The 9,469-nt window shown below is 44.6% G+C and overlaps 1 pseudogene; it reads left to right on the forward strand.

The window, feature by feature from the left end:
• The first annotated feature begins 167 nt into the window (after positions 1 to 167).
• Positions 168 to 2,506, forward strand: LOC119293017 (annotated as a pseudogene).
• Positions 2,507 to 9,469: the final 6,963 nt, after the last annotated feature.

Below are 9,469 nucleotides of genomic sequence, written 5' to 3' on the forward strand. Positions count from 1 at the left end.
GAGTTTTTTCTTGCAAATGCGCGCGCACCTGGTCGGACCGCAACTGGTCGCTCTGCCTTATCCCCTCTCGCTCTCCGCTTCCTCTCCTCCGAACCCTAGCCAACTCCCGTCCGCGCAGCCGCAGCCATTGTCGACGCTGTCGCCCTCCGCCGCCGCAGCCATTGCCGATGCCCTCCTCCACCTCCTCTGTCTCCTCCTTCATGTCGTCTTCCAGCTCCATCAGCTCAGCGCTGTGTGGCCGCTCCGTTGCTATACCACTGATCGGGTGCCCGGATTGCGGCGAGCAGGTGAGGTTCTACCGGTCTAGCACCGATGAGCACGATGTATGGATCTTCTACAAGTGCGTGAACCACCATGTAAGTGCCAGTTCAGTAGATTCATACCGTGTCAACTCACTGTAGTAATGAAGCAGAGCAGCTGGTTAACTAATGCAGTAGTTTAGAGCAAATCAGTAGTTTAGAGCAATGCAGTAGTTGATTCATTCAATTTGTAATTTTGTGGAGTTGGTTAACAAGGTTAACTAATTTTGCCACTGATTAATCAGTTCACTTGTGGTTTCTGGTATTGGGAGCTTGAGTATGTGCAACATCTGGTTGAAACAAGGCGTCTGGTTGGTGATGCTGTTGTAGATGCAATTGGTGCAACTGAGGACAAGAGGGAAGAGCTTGAGAAGCAGAGGACTGAATCAATGGCGGCAGAGGCACAGCTGGAAGGGTCATGGTTGGGAGAGGCAGGGCTGGAAGAGATAATTATGGCAGCTCCAGTGAGAATAAGTATGCTACCAAGCAGCAAATGGCTATGCTTATAGGGTTAGGCAGAGAGACTTTGATGCTGCTGAAGCTGATGATTGGTTTTGTTATAGTGCTTTGTGTGATGTGTTCCACCTTAATTATGAAGAAGTGAAGTGTTGTTAATTCAGTAGGTGCAGGTGTGTAAACTGAGCATACTAAAATGGTTGCTTTTGTTTGCTCAGTAATGCTTGTTGTAATGGATAATATGTCAGTAATGTGAAGCCTGCTTGACCTACTTGCTTTGAAATGCTATAGACCTAATTGCTTTGAAAAAACTGACAGATGTATTTCATGTCAGAAGTGTAGTTAAACTAATTCTGACAGAAAGTTTGCAGTTCACTGAATTTTTATAGTTAACTAAATTTAGTTTGTAGTTCACTTAATTTTAATTGTTAACTGAATTTAGTTTGCAAAGTTAACTGGATTGTACTTAACCTCATTGCTTTCAAATTACTGACAGAAATTCCTGTCAAAACTGAACTAACTTTGCAAACTAATTGCTGTACTAAATGAAGTAAGTGAATCTCAGCACAACTGAACTCAAAAGCAAGCATGTACTTGCACCTGCTGCAAACACCCACCCAGCAACTTGCACTCTACATGTAGCTTTGGTCCACCACCAGTCCACCACCACCACCAGATCCCCTTCTTCTTCCTCATCTTTCATCTTCAACTTCGTGCACCACCAGTTCCCATCTCTCCTCTGTCCAACAGATCCCCTTGTCATCTTCAGCTAGCAGAAACCATGGTGTCCTGGGATGATCTTCCCAGTTCTTCTGAAGATGACTCTGTGACCAGCAAGGTTAGTGTGCTCCTCAATCTCACACAAATCCAGTCTAGGGTTTCTCAGCTAGGGTTTCTCTCTCAATTGATTTGAAATGTCTCTCCTTTGTTTAGCCACCTACCACAATATCCTGTGAGGAATGGAGTGGCTTGGCTACAGATCTGCCTAGCTTTAGATGTGGGCATGGATCTTTGTGTGAGAAGAATGTGGCATTTGAATCTGTTGACACTGGCAGAAGGTTTCTAGCTTGTGCATAGAAGGTTAGTAATTTTTTTTACGTTTGGCACTGTTAAACAGGAAGTGATTTGTAGTATGTTTTAAGTTCCATCATCAGGCATAGTAATTTTTTTACTAAATACTGACAGTTAACTGAATCTCTTTTTTGTATGTTTTAAATTGTTAGGAAGTACCTAAATGCAGATATGTTGAGTGGGTTGACCCTGAGTGGTCTGATGCTCTGAAGATGAGCCTAGCTACTATATGGACCATGTATGAAGAGGAGAAAAAACAGAGGCTCAGACAGAATGTTGTGAGTGCTGAAGAAAATTCGAAGGTTCTTGAAGCGAAGAAGAAGATGGAGAATGAGTTGAGGCATTTCAAGCTTGATTTTGCTAAGATGGTGGCTGAGAAGGAGCAGGCAATGAGCCAACTAGGCAGCACACAACTTACTCTGACTGATCTAAAGGAAGAACTTGAGAAGAAGAAGATTGCAGACAAGTCAGTAACCAACATTCATCAGGTATTCAGGGTTAAAGCAGAGAAAGAGAGGGACCAAGCAGTGCAGGAGAGGGACCAAGTGACTCAATAGAGAGATGACTTGAAGCATGAGAAAAGGAAGCTTGAGCACATGATTGGTGACCTATTCAAACACAAAGAGGCCACCAAGGAGAAGATAAGGAAGCTGAAGGGCATGCTGAATGAATTTGATTGAATCTGTGTCATTGTAAAAAAACACTTTGTATCTTTCCTCCTGGATTTGTGTCAACTAAATTGTGTTAAGATAAGATATTGAAGTTGAAGTGGGTTAAGATAAGAAACTGAAGTTGGTTCAGATAAGAAAATGAAGTTAACTGTCTATGTCTTATATTACTGAATTTGCCTGAATTTATATGCCTGCAGTTGCTGTTTTATATGACTGAATTTGTCTGAATTTATATGCCTACAGTAGCTGTTTTGTATGACTGAATTTGTATGCCTATAACAAATTTTTCTTAAAGAAAAAAATTACACAAAAAGAGTTTTGCCTAGGTCTCGAACCCAGGACCTGTGGTATTGAACGTTGGTGGCAATGCCAGTGTGGTAAGTAGTAGTGCTTTGATCAAGGGCAGGTTCTAACCTACGTATTTAGCAGTTGCTAGTGGCCCAATGGCTCACGCCTCTTCCGTTTCCTTGTTTGCTTTTTAAGCCCACCCACCCACCGCTCCACTCTCCACTCTCCCCTCAATCCATCATGTCGCCTCGGTTACCCCGCACCAAACCCCCACGCAGCCGTCAAGAAACCCTCGCCGCCGACCACCACACCGCCGTCGTGGACATGGACAACAGCCCCGCCTGGAAGAGGGTCATCGATGACCTCGCAGGCGACGACAAGGCGATGCGCACAGACCTGACGGAGATCGGGAAGTGGTTCCCCAGCATTGGGATGCTGCGTCTCCATGCGCGTGGCCTCCTGAAGGTGATGACCGACGACGAGCTGGACCGCATCTGCGACGACCCCCAAGGTATCCCTCCTGTGCTCGTCCTCCGCTTCACGATGCAGGAGACGCGCTCCGACGACCTGGGGCAGCGAGCCCGGTGGTGGATGTACCGGTCCGCCACCGCACCGCGCCAGCCGGATCCGTTGCACGTTGGCTCATGAATAGAGCGCATCCACAATGTCGACCTGGCCATCCCCGTGCCTGTCAACACAGCATACTGGGACCACTACCAGCCCGACCGCCTCGGGCGCGACGACGTCTCGGAGTACATCTCGTCCGAGTCGGAGTACGACTCTGGCTCCGACGAAGACTCTGGCTATGCCGCCGACTCGTCCTGGTCGACTGGCTGGGAGGAGCCGAAGGTGATTGTCCTCTCTGACGACGAGCCGGAGGTCAAGGTGGCGGCGCCCATCGTCCCCGAGTAGGAGGTCCAGATGGTGATGCCCGTTGCCAGGAAGGGTGAGAAGCACCACCCCATTGACGTCGAGCTTCTTCCAGATGTTCCTAACATCGTCAAGCAGGAGGTGGAGGTGGTCTTGGCCCTTCAAGCACAGGTGGACGTCGCAGCGCAGCCAGAAAGGAAGAAGAAGAGGAAGGTGGCAGCTGACATGGAGGTTCGCCGCTCGGAGCGCCTCCGGAAGTTGAAGAACTGAAGATGAAGATGCAGTAGAAGGCATGAAGAAGATGCAGTTGCAGTAGTTAGGTATGCTGAAATATACAGATTTTCAGCATATAAGTTATAAAATATTAGTTTGTTAGGTGTGCTTGTATATTAAGCACATAAGTTATTTGTAATTTCTGTCTGTTGAACTGGCTGTTGATGCTATATAAGTGTTGAACTGGCTGTTGATGCTATATATATGTGCTGAACTGTGTTGATGCAAAAGTGGCAGTAATCCAAAAGTGTTTTGTTGGTATGTAATGGTGTTGATGCAGTCTTGTTGCTATATAAGGCAACAATCCAAAATTCTCTTGTTGCTATATAAGGCAAAAATTCCAAAAGAAGTAGCTGCTAAGGTTTTGAATCTTAACTAAATTTTTGTCTGAATCTTTGTCTTAACTGAATTCTATCTTAATTGAATTATGTCTTAACTGAATTTTGTCTTAACTAAATTCAGACAACTGTTAAGATTCAGTTAACTATAATCAAATCAGTTAGCTTTTCAAACTAAATTCAGACAACTGTAAAAATTCAGATAACTTTGAATTCAGTGAGCTGTAAAAATTCAGTTAAGTAGGTTGGAGGGGAGTGGAAGAATAATAACTAGGTTGTCAAGTAACACTTGAGCAAAGCACCGTTCCTATCACATTGGCATTGCACGTTGTTTATCACACCACAGGTCCTGGGTTCGACACCTAGGCCAACCTTTTTTGTTTTAATTTTTAAATTTTATGCATTTAAATATCTATACTCCAACGGTGAATAAATCAATGGACTCCAACTGAATAATAAAGCAACTGAACTCCAACAATTTTCATTTTGAACTCCAACAGTTTTCATTTTGAATGGCAGTATGAAGCCACTGAATCTTCACATTTCCAACAGTTCAAAGAGTCTCGTTGTAGTTTTTGCCAAAATATTACAAGTGCAAAAGCACTGAATCATCCCAACTCCAACAGTTTCAAAGAGTCTCATTGAAGTTTTTTGCCAAAAAATTACAAGTGCAAAAGCACTGAATCATCTAAACTCATCAAACATGTTCACTCTCTTCAGCTTCTTGGGCACATGTCCACTTGGTCATGCCTGCTTCCTCTGCTCAGCTCTTAATCTCTTGGCCTCTTCTTGCTGTTTCTTCTTTGCTTCTTGATCTTCTTTTCTCTTCAGTGCTGCCATAGCTCTCTTTGCTTCTTGATCTTCTTTTCTCTTCAGTGCTGCCTCTGCTTTAGCTGCCATTGCTTCAAGGGCTCTGGCCTCCTTCTCTTCTTGCAATGCATCTTTTCTTGCTGCTGCAGCTTCCTGCCTTGGTGCAGATTCCAGAGCTTTCTTCTCTTGTGCTGCTCTTCTTCTTCTTTGTGAAGACTCTGCTTTCCTCCTTGCAATTTCTTGCCTTTTTGCTTCTGCCTCCTCTGCTTTCTTCTCTGCCAGCTCATTCATGGCCTCAAGTGTTGCATCTCTCCTGGCTGCCATCTGTCTTTCTTTGTCTCTCTTCATCTTCAGCAACTTCATGGTCAGGTTGCCTTCATTTGTGGCTGTTGTTGTCTGTGCTGCAGTGTGAGAACTGGCTGTATTTGAGATGAATGAAGAGTCTGGCAAAATGGTTTCAGTTTCTTCTCTAGGAATAGGTCTGGATTGTTGCATCCTATGAAGCATTGTAAATCCAAAGTCCTGCACCTGTACAAAACAAACATCACATGATAACATCAGTACAACAAAAATGACTGGACAAAAGAGGTCAAAATTAACAAAAGTGGAGAATTTGCCTAAAAACAACTGGTGTATCTGCTCCATCATCTTGTGTGACAATGACCTCATCATCTTGTGTGACAATGACCTCCTCATGTATATCATGGCCATCAACATGGGCCTCCTCATGTGTAACTTGGCCATCAACATGGACCTCCTCCTATGTAAGTTGACCATCCTCTTGTGTGACCTGAACCTCCTCCTGTGTACCTTGGCCATCATCTTGTTGTGCCAAAACAATTTCATCATCTGACACATCATCAAGAATGGCCCTTGGACCCCTTCTTGTTGTTCTCTCTGCTAGATTTGGCAAAATGCCAGCCTTTTTGAGATTACATCCTTTGATGTTGTGGCTTGTTTCATGGCAGTATGAGCATGTTATTGTGATTCCATGTCTGCTCATCACCTTGGTTCCATCTTTCTTTTCAATCTCATAAGGCTGCTTTCTCCTACTCTTGTTTGAAGGCCTCCCTACTTTTTTTTCAAAGACAAGTGGTTTGATTTCACAGTCATTCATCTTCTGCCACCCACTCCTATCTCTGCAAGGCTTGATAATGGGTTTGTATGCTAGCTTGAATGCTTCTATACTGTAACAGGAGTGCACCAAACTCTCAGGATCAATCCTCTCATGTCTGCAGCATGCAATTGCATGGTGACATGGAACTCCACTAAGATCCCACCTTTTGCATGTACAGCTTTCTTCCTTCAGGTCAACAATGTATGTCTTGTTCCTGTTGTCAACCTGAAAGATGCCATCACCAGCACCTGAAACCATGCATGTAGCTGGCAGCTCTATATTCTTCTCAATTCTTTTCCTAATTTTTGGGCATATTGAGCCAGGCCAGGTCTCCGCCTCTTTTCTTTTGTCGTAGAACCTGACCATGAGCTGTGTTTTGATCTTGTCAATCATTGATCTGAGATGCATCTCCTTAGCCTCAAGAATATATTTGTTGAAAACCTCACAGTTGTTGTTCAGAAGGATATCACACTTGACCAATTCTCTTTGGAAGCCCCTAACCCAAGTGTTGGGTGGTAGCTGCTCAAGCCACTTGTATGCTTCTAGGCTTAAGACCTTCATTTCCTCCATGCTTGCAGCCCACAGTTCTGGTGTTGTGCTCCTTGCACACTTCCATAGCTGGTTTTTAAGAACATCTCCTTTCTGTGTTTGCTGAAAATTCTGCCATATATGCCTAACACAGTGTCTGTGCTCTATATCAGGAAAGTGCTACCTCACTCCCTTGATCAGGCCCTTTTGCTTGTATGACATTATAGTCCATGGCTCTGTGTTTACAATTCCCAAGTCACTCTTCAGATTTGACAGAAACCATTTCCATGTGTCAGTGTTCTCTACCTTAACAACTGCAAAAGCTAGAGGGTAAATGCAGTCATTAGGATCCATGCCAACAGCACACAACATAACACCTCCATACTTTGTCTTCAGGTGGCATCCATCCAAACAAATGACAGGCCTGCAAGCTTGCATGAAACCCCTTTTGCAGGCATCCAGAGAGAAATAACAACTTGCAAATATGCCATTACTGACACCCACATAGAAAGAACTCCCTGGGTTTGATCTTCTGAATTCTTGTGCATAATCCCACATGTTGTTGTACTGTTCCAACTCATCTCCTTCAATAACTTTCTTCACTAACCTCTTAGCCCTTCTAAGCTTGCTTCTTGTTGCTGTCATGTTCCAATCTTTCTGAACCACCCTTGCAAAAAAATTCATGTTCATGTTTTCATCTGCTCTGAAAGAATCAAGATATTTTCCAGCCATAAAAGGAGCAGTGAATGACTTAACACACCATTTCTTTATGCATGTATGCTTTGGGTTGTATTTCTTGATCATGAAGCAGTTGATTCTCCCATCAAATGATGCAGACAAGGTCCAAGGGCACCCATCTTCACAAATGGCATTAAGTCTTTTCCTATCATTTCTGGGGCATCTAATGTCAACTCTCTCCTGACAGTTGTACTCTTTGATAGCTTTCCTCAGGAACTCAACAGATCCAAAGGTCTGGCCAACTTGAAACTGTGGTTTAGTCAGGTCTTCCTCTCTAGAACTTTGGAAATTCAGCTTCACCTTATCTTCATCAGAGGATCGCAGACAAATATCCATATCTTCAGTAGGATCATCAACTTCTTGTTGGACTGCTGGTCATTTGCCCTTCTCACAATCAACATGTTTGTCAAACAAGTCATCATCATCCTGCAGATCAATGTCTGAATCAACAATTTGTGGAATGTAATCTTCATCTGAATCATGCAATATCGTGCCTGCTGCATCCATGTTCAGAAATCTACAGGATTTCCTTGCCCTAAACCCAAACTGAGATGAAATGTAAGTAGTTCCAGGCTGGGGTGGACTTGGTATGAAAGCATCTTCTTCTGACTCTGCTCCACTTTCTGACTCTGCTTCATCTTGCTCATGCTCTTGATCAGAATCATGCTCTTGATCATGCTGAGCCAGCTCCTGCTCCACTACAGTGAGCTCAGCCTGCTCCTCTTGCTACTGTTGCTCTTCTTGCTCCTCATGCTCTTGATCATGCACTTGCTCTTTCTTTGGACTACTTCCACTGAATTTGGCAAATGGAGGATCCTCATCATTAGAATGAACAGGAACAGGAGAAATATATGATCTCAGGCTCTCATCATGGTCAAGAAATATTTGCTGAAAATGATTCCCATTAAGAACACAATCCTTCATGTTCTCTGTCATAGTGTTGTCTCCCATCTTAATCTCTCTTAATCCATTCTTGTACACTGTCAACCCAGGAACACACCAATAAGCCCTGATCCTGCCCTGAAACTCATATCCAATTTCCTCCACTAGACTGGCAACAACATTAGGTGTCCAATTATCTATGTCACAGTAATCATACCAAATGGAGTGACCTTTGTGATAACCCCTATGCTTGCCAGAAAGTAGCCACCATGTATGACCTCAACAGAGAAGTGGTTGCTTAAGTGACCTGCAAAACAATCAAGTTGAAAAAGTTCAGACATTTCAGACTACAGAGAGGTTCAGACAGTTCAAACATTCAGACTTTTTTACTTTTTCAGAAAGAAAAACAGAGATTCATGGCTCCAATTAACAAATGTATGATCTTACTGGTTGAAAAGCAACCATCTTTGGTCAATCTGAGACAATGTAATTGCAAATTACAACAATTTTTGGTCTAATTATCACTCTGACACTAAAAGCAAACTTTACTGCTTAAACCCTAGACCCCTGGACCGATGAAAAATTGGGGGGAGAAAGAACCATAACCACTCCAGATCTGTGCAAACATGGCCATCTACTGCAAACCCCCCATGATGCAGCCCTATTTTTGGCCTGTCAGAAAGATCTTCACAAACTGCTAAAACCCTACAACCCCACACCTAATCCGTTAGAGAGTAGAACGAACGGCCAAACCCTAGCTCGTACGCGCAATTGATGCGGCCAAGAACTCTTTACGGGAGCTAAATTGCACATATCGAGCAAAGGAGCTGCTGCCGACGGTGACGTACCGTACAGGGGCGGCGAGGCATCATCACGGCGACGCGAAGGAGCAAGAGGCACGTCGCGCAGGCCCCTCCCGAATGGCGCGGACGGCGGCGGCTCAGCGTCCGACGACGTGCTCATGGAGCCGTCGTCGACGCCGATGAGCACACGCACTACCTCGGCAGCGACGACGAGCAGAGAGGGTGCGGGAGCAGAGAGGTTGCGGGAGGGAGGTGCGGGAGCAGACAGGTGTGGTCCGGTGCGGTCCGACCAGGTGCGGGGCGTTTAATGACCAGGTGCGCGCGC

Source organism: Triticum dicoccoides, chromosome 4B (genome assembly GCF_002162155.2).
Source record: "Triticum dicoccoides isolate Atlit2015 ecotype Zavitan chromosome 4B, WEW_v2.0, whole genome shotgun sequence".
NCBI classification, from domain to species: Eukaryota; Viridiplantae; Streptophyta; class Magnoliopsida; order Poales; family Poaceae; genus Triticum; species Triticum dicoccoides.